Source organism: Entelurus aequoreus, linkage group LG16 (assembly GCF_033978785.1).
Source record: "Entelurus aequoreus isolate RoL-2023_Sb linkage group LG16, RoL_Eaeq_v1.1, whole genome shotgun sequence".
NCBI lineage: Eukaryota > Metazoa > Chordata > Actinopteri > Syngnathiformes > Syngnathidae > Entelurus > Entelurus aequoreus.
The window spans coordinates 39,468,680-39,483,028 of record NC_084746.1 but is presented as its reverse complement, the minus strand read 5'-3'; the positions used below and the strand labels follow the sequence as shown (position 1 = coordinate 39,483,028).

The window sequence follows — 14,349 nt, the reverse complement described above, 5'->3', positions numbered from 1 at the left end:
ACGTGGCTTCATAGTAAAAGAGTGCGGGTACTAGACTGGCCTGCGTGTAGTCCAGACCTGTCTCCCATTGAAAATGTGTGGCGCATTATGAAGCCTAAAATACCACAACGGAGACCCCCGGACTGTTGAACAACTTAAGCTGTACATCAAGCAAGAATGGGAAATAATTCCACCTGAGAAGCTTAAAAAATGTGTCTCCTCAGTTCCCAAAGGTTTATTGGGTGTTGTTAAAAGGAAAGGCCATGCAACACAGTGGTGAACATGCCCTTTCCCAACTACTTTGGCACGTGTTGCAGCCATGAAATTCTAAGTTAATTATTATTTGCAAAAATAAAATAAAGTTTATGAGTGTGAACATCAAATATGTTGTCTTTATAGTGCATTCAATTGAATATGGGTTGAAAAGGATTTGCAAATCATTGTATTCCGTTTATATTTACATCTAACACAATTTCCCAACTCATATGGAAACAGGGTTTGTACAATGACAACGTTTTACTTACGTTTTATTCATTTTTTCATAATATATTCGACTTTAATCTTCTAAAATTCCACAATTTTGACTTGTAAAATAATTTAAAAAGATCTAAATATTGTAAAAATTCTTATACGGCAACTTTTTTACCAGAATATTGGAATTTTTTTTTTTTTGTCAAAAAAAAGTGTCTCCCGTAGACACGCCAAAACAAACTGTGATGGCAGCAGAGGCAGTTAAGAATAAACGGCACGTAGTCTGTGTGGAGCAATCATTTACAGAACAACGGTGACAAGCGGCGTGGGTCACACCTGAGTTCATCCAGCCATTTGGCTGCCTTCTGGGAGTTGAAGTGTTCCAGACATCATTGTCACAGGAATAAGTGAACCTCTTACTATAAAGGAAGAACAAATAAGCAATCTTCTCCCTCAGGTTGCACCTCATTAGATTCGTCTGAGCAAAAATGCCAGACTTGGCGTCTAATGTTGTTCCACAAATGGCTTCTGTGAGGGACAAGATTGTGTTGGGAGGTGAGCAGCAGTTGTTTGTCTTGTGACTCGAGAGAAGCTGCAGGTTTTATTTGCGTGACTGAAGATGAGGCGTCCACTGTTGTAAATACTCGCACTGCCATCTAGTGGACGATTGGGATAAGTACATTTTAACAATATTTTGGGAAAAAAGAAATATATCATCATTATAAAATTAATTTTGGGAAAACACTGATGGGTAACCAGTATTTTATTTCAACTGGTTTAATTATTGATATTTTTTACTCTACTTAAGAGATTTATGAAGACAAACATTGTATGATCATTTAGTATTCACAATAAATACTTAATATATACAGTATATTAATCCTTCCGTTGTTTTAATACAATAACAAATGACCAATTTTTTTTTATTTTTTAGAAATAATTATATAAACTGCAGATAATTGTACAATAATAATATAACACAATTGTTCACATTTTCTAAACAAGTTGTACCTATAAATCATATTGATATTGGTACAATTTTGTATAGTGCATATTATTAATACTGTATATACACTTTCTCCTGCCAATAAAGTGTGTCCAACTTCTACTTATCGTTTAATAATATTGTTTATTGTGGCCTATGGCCACAACATTAGGTACACTACACGATTTAAAGGCCTACTGAAATGATTTTTTTTTATTTAAACGGGGATAGCAGATCCATTTTATGTGTCATACTTGATCATTTCACGATATTGCCATATGTTTGCTAAAAGGATTTAGTAGAGAACATCGACGATAAAGTTCGCAACTTTTGGTCGCTGATAAAAAAAAGCCTTGCCTGTACCGGAAGTAGCGTGACGTCACAGGTTGAAAGGCTCCTCACATTTCCCTATTGTTTTCAATGCAGCAAGAGCGATTCGGACCGAAAAAGCGACGATTACCCCATTAATTTGAGCGAGGATGAAAGATTTGTGTATGAGGAACGTGAGAGTGAGGGACCAGAGTGCAGTGCAGGACGTATCTTTTTTCGCTCTGACCGTAACTTAGGTACAAGGGCTCATTGGATTCCACACTTTCTCCTTTTTCTATTGTGGATCACGGATTTGTATTTTAAACCACCTTGGATACTATATCCTCTTGAAAATGAGAGTCGAGAACTCGAAATGGACATTCACAGTGACTTTTATCTCCACGACAATGCATCGGCGAAACACTTTAGCTACGTAGATAACGTGATAGCATCGAGCTTAAATACAGATAGAAACAAAAGAAATAAACCCCTGACTGGAAGGATAGACAGAAAATCAACAATACTATTAAACCATGGACCTGTAACAACACGGTTAATGCTTTCCAGCCTGGCAAAGCTTAACAATGCTGTTGCTAACGACGCCATTGAAGCTAACTTAGCTACGGGACCTCGACAGAGCTATGCTAAAAACATTAGCTCTGCACCTACGCCAGCCAGCCCTCATCTGCTCATCACGACCCCTGCTCACCTGCGTTCCAGTAATCGACGGCGCGACAAAGGACTTCACCCGATCAACGATGCGGTCGGCAGCCAGGAGACGGAGGAAGTCAAGGTGAGGACAGTGGTGCGGCGGCGGGCGTTGTAGCTTTCGACGACACCCCGGCCGCCATCAGAGTCGGCAAGAAACATATATTTCCCCAAAGTTACGTACGTGACATGCACATAGCGCCACGCACGTACAGACAGGTGATCAAATGTTTGGAGGCCAAAGCTGTACTCACAGTAGCGCGTTTGCTATCCATCTCAAAGTCCTCCTGGTTGTGTTGCTGTAGTCCGCCGCTAATACACCGATCCCACCTACAGCTTTCTTCTTTGCAGTCTTCATTGTTCATTAAACAAATTGCAAAAGATTCACCAACACAGATGTCCGGAATACTGTGGAATTTTTCGATGAAAACAGAGCTGTTTGTATTGGGATACAATGGTGTCCCAATACTTTTGTTCACTCCGCGCATACGTCGTCATACATGGACGTTTTCATCCGGAAGTTTAGCGGGAAATTTAAAGTTGCACTTTATAAGTTAACCCGGCCGTATTGGCATGTGTTGCAATGTTAAGATTTCATCATTTATATGATATGTGATATGCACTGAGCCTAGTCTATAAAATCCGCTACACCTCCCTGATACCGAAGTACATGTCAAACTACTTCCTTAACGTAAATGACCGCCATAACCACAACACCAGGGGGTGCTCCACTAACCACGTTAAACCCAGATTCCGAACTAACAAAGGTCTTAACTCATTCTCTTTCTATGCCACATCAATGTGGAATGCGCTCCCAACAGGTATAAAAGAAAGGGCATCTCTATCCTCCTTCAAAACCGCAATAAAAGTTCACCTCCAGGCAGCTACAACCCTAAACTAACACCCTCCCCGGATTGCTAATAATCAAATGTAAACAATCAAATGCAGATACTTTTTCTTTTTCTTATGCCTTCTGATCTCTCTCTCTCTCTCTCTCTCTCTCTCTCTCTCTCTCTCTCTCTCTCTCTCTCTCTCTCTCTCTCTCTTTCTCTCTCTCTCTCTCTCTCTATGTCCACTACTTGATGTCCATACCCCCCCCCCTCCACACCCCTGATTGTAAATAATGTAAATAATTCAATGTGATTATCTTATGTGATGACTGTATTATGATGATAGTATATATCTGTATCATGAATCAATTTAAGTGGACCCCGACTTAAACAAGTTGAAAAACTTATTCGGGTGTTACCATTTAGTGGTCAATTGTACGGAATATGTACTTCACTGTGCAACCTACTAATAAAAGTGTCAATCAATCAAACTATCAGACTGCGTGGTCGGTAGTAGTGGGTTTCAGTAGGCCTTTAAGTCATTAGACTCAATACAAACACCAATAGTTTATATAGCGACTTATTTTTGAAATATTAAAATAATTGTCAAATCAAACGTTATTTGTATTGCACTTTTCATCCAAGTGGCAGTGGCCTAGTGGTTGGAGTGTCCGCCCTGAGATCGGTAGGTCGTGAGTTCGAACCCCGGTTGAGTCATACCAAAGACTATAAAAATGGGACTCATTACCTCCCTGCTTGACACTCAGCATCAAGGGTTGGAATTGGGGCTTAAATCACCAACAATGATTCCTGGCCACGGCCAACGCTGCTGCTCACTGCTCCCCTCACCTCCCAGGGGGTGATCAAGGGTGATGTGTCAAATGCAGAGAATAATTTTGCCACACCTAGTGTGTGTGTGACAATCATTGGTACTTTAACTTTAACTTGACAGAGCTTTACAGGGAAGGAAAGAAGAGACAGAAACATATACGGATGAACCCATCCCAGCAGGCACAAGACATTGATATAACGTTGATTATACGTTCACGTCCTTTAAATCTGACAAATAGTTGTATTTGTAAATTGAGACAACGTTGATGTCCAACGTTGGATCCACGTTGTTGATTGGGAAATTACCAAATTTCAATGTTCAAATCAACGTCACAACCTGACATTGAAAAACGTCGTCATAAAGCATGTTGATTCAACGTTGTATTTGTGTTGTAGAATATTATTTGGGAAATGACCACATTTCAATGGTCAAATTAAAGCCAGAACCCCAACATTGATTAAAGGTCGTCAAAAAGCATGTTGTTTCAACTTTGTCTTTATTCAACAAGTTGTCAACGTTGTTTCAATGTCTTGTGCCTTTGGGACAGCACTAATGATGGCACAACATGGCACGGCACAGAGGATTGAGGAAAAACGCCACCATTGAGGCGTCCACACAGGAGAATAAGTCAAATTAGCGCCATCTAAAAAAATAGTAGGAAACATATTATAAGATATGTGGGAGAACAAATACATAAATAATACATTAATAAAAAAACATAACGCTGAGAGAATAATAGCAATAAATACAATAGAAAATAACACACTAAAAGTAAAAAACTTTAAAGTGTCACATGATCAGTAAAAAGCCTGATTAAAGGGGTGTCTAATCTTGTTTTTTTTTAATTAGACATGTTTAATATGTCTGTTTTATTAAACAAGTTCCATTTTATGTTGTTTTATGTACAGTATTTCTAAAATATTTGTAATTATATCATTTAAAACGGTTTGTTTTTAACGTTTAACATGTTTTTCATTGACAGTTTGGTTGAGAATACATTTACATTCACACGTTTTATTTTATATTTTACTTTATACTTTTTTTATTTATTTATTTATTTTTTTACACATTTTGATGTTATAAATTATATTTATATACTTAAGTGCATCACCTAAAACATTGCATATTATGATATGTGCCTTTAATTGTTATAATATAGAATAAAATGTCAGTTAATTAGTAAATTGCTGAATTTATCTAATTATTGCTGAATCTCTCCCAGGGATCAATAAAGTACTTTCTATTCTATTCTATTCTATTCTCAATTGTTCATTTATTTACATTTATTCACACCGTCTATTCATTAATTCATCCATTTTGAAAAATAAAACAAAGGTAACCTATTGGTTCTCTTATGTTCGTCCTAACATTGTTAAATAAATAAAAACAATACAAGGTTATATAAAACAAATACACTCTCTTATTAGAATCGACAGTATATGTAACTGCAATGACGAGCTTTAGTCGCTAGAGGGTGCTGTGGCATGGACTATATGTCCAACTGAGCGCGAGTTTTTGTGGCATCTCTGTCTGGCCTGTTGCTAATAGTTATACAATGAAAACAACAAATATTACAAACATATGTCAACGCAAGCTTTTTGTTATTATTCATTAACGGGGTTTTCCAGCAACGTCACCGTTGAAGAATGACTTTCTCAAAATGTTTTTAACAGCGTCCACAGTGCCATCTAGTGGATGCAAGATGCAACACATGCTGTGGAGCTTCCCAGCCAGTTTAGGAACCCGAGCGCAGAGCAGGGATGACCACGCCCCCCGCTCCCCGGAGCTCATTTGATTGGTCGCTGCACAGTCCCTTCTTCTTCTTCTTCTTCTTCTGCCGCTTTCGCTGATTTCTCATGCAGTGTTAGTGCGCCACTTCTTCCCCCATCGGTCGCTGAGGGAGAATGAATGTTCATTAAGACACCTGCTGAATGAAGGAAACATTCTGAAGGCGAAAATGTGATGAAAAGTTGACACTCGCCAGTCGTCATCTTGACAAATGTACACACTGCCAGCGGCCAGGAAGCAGGAACATCCACTTTTAGAGGTAGGTTAGACCTTTTTTTCCATGACATTAATACTGTTAAATTGTGAATGCATGCTCTAGTCCAGGGGTGTCAAACGTACGGATCAGGCCCGCGAACTGGTTTTATCCGGCCCGCGGGATGTATTTGCTAGTGGCTGGTGCCAATAGCAAATTTTTTTTATTATTATTTTATTTATTTTATTTTATTTTCTCACTGGCACTCATCGAGGGCGACCGCTCCCCTTTCCTCCCTTATCTCTCCTGCTTGCTTCTTTGTCTTAACTTTTTTGTTGCCTCTTTCTCCAAATCTAAACATTGGAACTATTTAACTGGCCTCAATGAAATTGACAAGATCTTGGGTTTGGGGGAGCAGTTTTTGATTGATTGATTGATTGAAACTTTTATTAGTAGATTGCACAGTACAGTACATATTGCGTACAATTGACCACTAAATGGTAACACCCGAATACGTTTTTCAACTTGTTTAAGTCGGGGTCCACGTAAATCAATTCATGTTTTTTTGATTGATTGAGACTTTTTTAGTAGGTTGCACAGTGAAGTACATATTCCGTACAATTGACCACTAAATGGTAACACCCGAATAAGTTTTTCAACTTGTTTAAGTCAGGGTTCCTAATAGTTTGTGAAAGAAAACATCATTACAGCTTGTGAAGAACTTTTCACAACAAAGGGCCACATAGCGATAGCATAGACTAGATCAGGGGTACAAATATATACTATCAGCATAATACAGTCATCACACAAGTTAATCATCAGAGTATATACATTGAAATATTTACATTATTTACAATCCGGGGTGTGGGATATGGAGGGGGAGGAGGGGGGTGTTTAGGTTTGGTTGATATCAGCACTTCAGTCATCAACAATTGCATCATCAGAGAAATGGACATTGAAACAGTGTAGGTCTGACTTGGTAGGATATGTACAGCAAGCAGAGAACATAGTGAGGTCAGATAGCATAACAACAAGTATATACATTAGAAATACATTTGATTATTTACATTTGGTTATTTACAATCCGGGGAGGTGGGATGTGGAGGGGGGTTGAAGTTGCCTGGAGGTGTTGTTTTAGTGCGGTTTTGAAGGAGGATAGAGATGCACTTTCTTTTACACCTGTTGGGAGTGCATTCCATATTGATGTGGCATAGAAGGAGAATGAGTTAAGACCTTTGTTAGATCGGAATCTGGGTTTAACGTGGTTAGTGGAGCTCCCTCTGGTGTTGTGGTTATGGCGGTCATTTACGTTATAGAAATAGTTTGACATGTACTTCGGTATCAGGGAGATGTAGCGGATTTTATAGACTAGGCTCAGTGCAAGTTGTTTTATTCTGTCCTCCTCCGGTTGTTGCTGGTCACGCGACGTACTCTTGGGAGAAGGAGTGCCGCGTGCCTGGCGACCCTTTTCAGTCGAGGACGTGAAGATATCTACCTATTTGGAATTATGACAACAGGTCATCTGCTGATTGGAGTAAGCGTTGCTCTGGTTTGTCCACAAATTGGAAGTTGCTGGCAGTCTTCAAAGTACCCCAAAGCTGCCACAAATGATTGGAGGATGCAGGAAGAACTATGGACACTATTGTGATTTTGGATTACATCAAACTGTCTGTCCCGCAGGTTTGAGGACCAGTCATAGACAATTTAGAGTGAAAAGCAAATTTTATTTTCACTCGTATACAAAACATTCTAACTTGGATTGTTTCCCTGGCTTCGAGACTCTCCCGAAGGACAGTGCGGCAAAGACACAACAAACTCCCTTCTTGTCTCTCATGGGCACACACCTGTTGTTGACTTTGGACTTATCGGCTGCACGACATCAAGGCCGCGGAACAGAGACACGCGGCAGGCTTACACACACACATGCACCCACAAAAAGTATACGCCATACACACATACTCCACCCCCAAATCCAACGCCCTCGACGCAAACCCCATAGGGGTGATGGAAGGATGGGCAGCGCCTGAGAGCTGCGGCCTGCCACCATGACCCCCCCTCTCCCTCCCCTCTGTTGCTAGATATCTCGAGATGTATGTTGTAATATGTATATGTGCTTTGCTATGGAGGTTTTTTCCCACTCCAGACTGGGCCCCCTTAGGAGCCCAGTCTAGATTGTATTTTTTTACTCATCCTTCCCCAGCGTTTACCTTTTTCCCATCTTTTACGGGGCGCCTTGTGGCGACCATCAGCGTTCCTGTTCTGTAACCCTGTACCCTGTTGGTTTGTCTCATCTTGAACGGGTTTGTGCTGAAAACAAAGTTTTGTTGTACTTGTGCAATGACAATAAAGACCTATCCTATCCTATCCTATAAAAATAAGCCAACATTTTTGAATGAAGCAAACCGCTGTTTTAAATGTGTCCACTAGATGTCGAAAAAGCAATTCTGTGTATCTTTTTAGATGATGCTACACATCTAAAAAAAATAATAAACCACATGATGTTAGTGCACCAGTCGAGGAAAATGATCAAACTACATAAATAACATCCTGTAATTTGATATTGATATATTTTTTTTGTATCTCAATAGATTGAAACTGAACACCAATAAGTTGACTGATGAACATTATCGCACAATTCATTCAGAAAGTATAAATAACAAATAGAGTACTGTTATCCGCAACAAAAAAACATTATGATTTGTACATTTTTCAGAATGCGCTTGGTCTATTTATAAACAAAGAAAACAATCTGAAGTTGTCTTTATTTTTAAGTTATCGTGCCGTGATTTTACCAGTCCGGCCCACTTGGGAGTAGAATGTGGCCATGTGGCCCCCCATCTAAAATGAGTTTGACACCCCTGATCTAGTCTATGCTATCGCTATGTGGCCCTTTGTTGTGAAAAGTTCTTCACAAGCTGTAATGATGTTTTCTTTCACAAACTATTAGGAACCCTGTATATTGAAGTTTGTTTCACACGCACTTGATATGAGTTGTTTAACAATATATTTCATCTTATGTTTGACATTCACTAAGATTTATTTTTCTCTCACCTGTACTCTTTCACCTTGCACCTATGAGTAGAGAGGAGAGGGTACATTTAGGGCCCGAATGAAGAATGACCCCAGAAGATGAGCTACACAAATGGCTGAAAGACTTTGAAACATCCTCCCAGCTAACTTGGAGGAAGTTATACGTGATCCAAACACTGGATGTCCGGACGCCTTCAGGGTAAGTTAAACAAAAGCTATATGACCGTGCCTGCATGCATGTTAGGATTTTAGGGCCGCTCCCAGTTAAAGACTCCCTGGTGTGATTTATGTAGGCTACAATAACACCCAATAGGTACATGAATTATCATTCCATCAGGTTTCTGTAATCAGGATACAAAAAGAAAACTAATCCTGTCCAGTTACAGAAAATATGTCATAAAGATGCCACAATTGGGATTACTAGCAGCAGTGTTGGCACTAGGAATTTTAAAAACGGGGTCCCAGGGACCCCATCAAGTCATAAAAACGGGGTCCCACAGTACATTTTTGGGGTCCCACTTTTTGGTAAGCGTTTTGAAAACAAATGATAAATGTATGCATTATCCTGTTGTGTCTCACATTCTATAATGTGTTTTGGAAAAAGGTTGTCATAAACGTTTCTTCATTAAAAAAAACAATACAAAAGAAAACACATTTTTATGCAGGTCTAAACATTCATTCACTTTCTTCTTTCCTTCGTGGATCTAAACTTTACCGCTGCCGGTGGTTTTTTCTATATTTTCATTTAATAAGGTGTAGGTGTATTTATTTCAGTATAAAAGTGTAAAAAGTTTTTTGCTTGTGTCATGAAATGATGGTAATGGTGTGCCAGGGCATACATGCATATGACAAATGGAATTGATTATTCTCACCTGTATGTAGATCATCAGTCCTTTTAAAAAAAACGCCGCATCTACACTTTCATGGCAAATAACGCCAACAAACGTAGAATTTGGCAAGTTAATTTCAATGTCATTTAATAGAGTGGCACTCTAGCATTTCATCTCTGGCTTGGTGATGGCCATAAGGTGTGTGTTCCCCTTTAAGAATGGCGGTGTGTGGGGTGAGTGAGGTGTGTAAGTGAGTAGGCGAGTTAGGAGAGGGAGCGCTAGCATGTTCAGGAGTGTTAATAGCATGGTGGATGTCCGCTTGGCTTTGTGGAAAACATCAATAAAGACGTGTAACAAATCGGCATTCACACCAAAGAGCGTAACTGTAGGGACCCAAATTGGAGGGTGTTTCTTGGTGCCTGGTGAGGCTGGATCTTGGAAAATCAGTGCACCCGGTCGTCAAGGTGTTCTTTTTATTAGCCTGTTTACATGGCGTGCAAAACATTTCTATCTTCATAAGTCAGCCATTTGCTGAAAAGTGGCTCCGGAAGCCACTTTTAATTGCGGTTTCCCTTCTTGGGTTTATTGCTCGCCATGACCAAAACAATAACACGCGGGAGTCCTAATACCGGAAATGCAGTATTTGTGATCGATAAAACTTACGGCGAATCAAAATTTAAGAAATTGTACAGGAAAGTTCATTACATTGAAGTCGACCAATAAAAACGCAATAAACGGGGACGGAAAATTGACTCGGCAAATATAAACAATGTATGTATATATATATGTATGTATGTATGTATGTATGTATGTATGTATGTATGTATGTATGTATGTATGTATGTATGTATGTATGTATGTATGTATGTGTATATATATATATATATATATATATATATATATATATATATATATATATGTATATGTATATATATATATATATATATATATATATATGTATATATATATATATGTGTATATATATATATATGTGTATATATATATATATGTGTATATATATATATATGTGTATATATATATATATGTGTATATATATATATATATATATATGTGTATATATATATATATATATATATATATATATATATATACACACACACACTAGGGGTGTGGGAAAAAATCGATTCGAAATCGAATCGCGATTCTCACGTTGTGCGATTCAAAATCGATTCTCATTTTTTAAAAATCGATTTTTTTATTTTTTTATTTTTTTTTGTTGTAATTTTTTATTTCTATTTTTTTTATTTTTTTTATTAATCAATCCAACAATACAATACACAGCAATACCATAACAATGCAATCCAATTCCAAAACCAAACCCGACTGCTTAATTGAGAGGAGACACAAACACGACACAGAACAAACCAAAAGTAGTGAAACAAAAATGAATATTATCAACAACAGTATCAATATTAGTTACAATTTCAACATAGCAGTGATTAAAAATCCCTAATTGACATTATCATTAGACATTTATAAAAAAAAAAAAAAAAGAACAATAGTGTCACAGTGGCTTACACTTGCATCGCATCTCATAAGCTTGACAACACACTGTGTCCAATATTTTCACAAAGTTAAATAAAACATATTTTTGGTTCATTTAATAGTTAAAATAAATGTACATTATTGCAATCAGTTGATAAAACATGTATATATATATGTGTGTGTGTGTGTGTGTGTGTGTATATGTATGTACATATATATACAGTATGTGTTTGTATGTATATGTATATATATATATGTGTGTATGTATGTATGTATGTACGTATGCATGTATATCGTTATATACTGTGTGTGTGTGTATATATATATATATATATATATATATATATATATATATATATATATATATATATATATATATATATATATATATACATACACACTACTGTTCAAAAGTTTGGGGTCACATTGAAATGTCCTTATTTTTTAAGGAAAAGCACTGTACTTTTCAATGAAGATAACTTTAAACTAGTCTTAACTTTAAAGAAATACACTCTATACATTGCTAATGTGGTAAATGACTATTCTAGCTGCAAATGTCTGGTTTTTGGTGTAATATCTACATAGGTGTATAGAGGCCCATTTGCAGCAACTATCACTCCAGTGTTCTAATGGTACAATGTGTTTGCTCATTGGCTCAGAAGGCTAATTGATGATTAGAAAACCCTTGTGCAATCATGTTCACACATCTGAAAACAGTTTAGCTCGTTACAGAAGCTACAAAACTGACCTTCCTTTGAGCAGATTGAGTTTCTGGAGCATCACATTTGTGGGGTCAATTAAACGCTCAAAATGGCCAGAAAAAGAGAACTTTCATCTGAAACTCGACAGTCTATTCTTGTTCATAGAAATGAAGGCTATTCCACAAAATTGTTTGGGTGACCCCAAACTTTTGAACGGTAGTGTATATATGTATATACACACACACACACACACACACCCACACACATTTATATAACAGTACTGAGCAAACACACGCACACACGCACAAACCGACTTGTGCCCAGGTTTTTGTCATAAAGCACCTTAATACGACTGATTTTATTTATATATATATATGGGTGGACCGCTAGCCTGTCCATCAGATGGGGACATCTCTACGCTGCTGACCCGTCTCCGCTCGGGATGGTTCCTGCTGGCCGCACTATGGACTGGACTTTCGCTGATGTGTTGGACTTTCACAATATTATGTCAGACCCACTCGACATCCATTGCTTTCGGTCTCCCCTAGAGGGGGGGGGGGGGGGGGGGGGTTACCCACATATGCGGTCCTCTCCAAGGTTTCTCATAGTCGTTCACATTGACGTCCCACTGGGGTGAGTTTTCCTTGCCCGTATGTGGGCTCTGTACCGAGGATGTCGTTGTGGCTTGTACAGCCCTTTGAGACACTTGTGATTTAGGGCTATATAAATAAACATTGATTGATTGATTGATTGATATATATGTATATATGTATATATATATATATATATATATATATATATATATATATATATATATATATATATATATATATATATATATATATATATATATATATATATATATATATATATATATATATATAAAATCAGTCGTATTAAGTAGCTTTATGACAAAAACCTGGGCACAAGTCGGCATGTGCGTGCGTGTGTGCGTGTGCTCCCTCCCTGACGTCAGCGTGAGGTTGATGGACTGTACAGAAGTGTGTGTGTGTGATCCTGGGAGCGAGTGCAAAAAGCATGTTTTTGTGGAAGGACAAAGACTGGACAGGTTGTCAGTGAGAGCCCACAGCTTGTGATGAACTGTCAGCCTGCTTTTGTTTCTCCTCATTAACAAGTCCACCTCCCAAATGTTACCTTCATGAGTCTCTCCAGTGGGTTCACTCATGACGGGGTCGCTGACTTCATAACACAAAACAAAACAATTTGGCTGGGGTCAGAAGTTGGCGGTCTTCTCTGCAGGGTGGATGCTGGAAGGTGTCGTGCATTAATGGGGAAACCTTCAACGCTCCTTGTGAAGGAACAGGAACCCAATTAACCGCAGGTGTGATTAGAGTGCCCCTCACTCATGACCTTTGACCTCAGCACGATGAGCTGTGAACCACTCTGAAGATAATGAGTTTCTTTTCATTACAAACATATGACTAACCCTCAATTTTCTACACCCCTTGTGCTCAAAATTGAAGTTGAAAAACAGAATCATCTATGGTTATCATCACACCTGTCCTCTCTTTCTGTGGAGTGTCACGCGGGGACCCTTGAAAAGATCTGTTTGGGAAGGCGTGCCTTTAAAAGTCTCACAATGCTTTAGTGGTCATGTGACCAGGATGAAGTATGTTTGTGTGATGATAACCATAGACAAGAAATGGAGTCTCTGGCTGCTAAGTCGATGCTGACATGAATAAAATAAAGAGACTCGCCCCCCAAGCACACACACTGTGCACATTCCATCAATCATCATCAGAGTTACGTAAACACACACCTGTTGTTTTTATGACTCATTATAACCAGTTGTTAACTTCTTTTTACACTTGGATGTGTGGTAAAAAATAAAGTGTCTCCCTCTCGCTTCACTTGTGAAAATACTGCAAGTCAAAGGTGTCATGTCATTGTTTATTTATGGTCCTGTGTTTTGTAATGTTTCCCTTCCAGTGCTCTTATTTTCAGTTCGTCTCCTTCTGTCACCAAGTCTTGGCTTCCTCACCTGTCACTGATTGGCAATCGGGACACACACCTGTTCCTGGTTGCCACTCAGGAGGCTTTATATGCCAGCCCTGTCCTCTGGACCATTGCTGGATCATTGCTTGCTATTCTGCTTTGCTTCATTGTTTTGTGGCTACGCAATTTAAAGGCTTTAGCTTTCTGTGTATTTTCTTTTGTTGTGCACTC

The 14,349-nt window shown here is 38.4% G+C and overlaps 1 long non-coding RNA gene across 1 annotated transcript; it reads left to right on the top strand.

Annotated features, from left to right (window-relative positions):
- The first annotated feature begins 5,989 nt into the window (after positions 1-5,989).
- Positions 5,990-13,812, top strand: LOC133630940 (uncharacterized). Its single transcript, XR_009821372.1, has 3 exons — positions 5,990-6,161; positions 9,178-9,324; positions 13,423-13,812. It is a non-coding gene; the product is annotated as an uncharacterized LOC133630940 (long non-coding RNA).
- Positions 13,813-14,349: the final 537 nt, after the last annotated feature.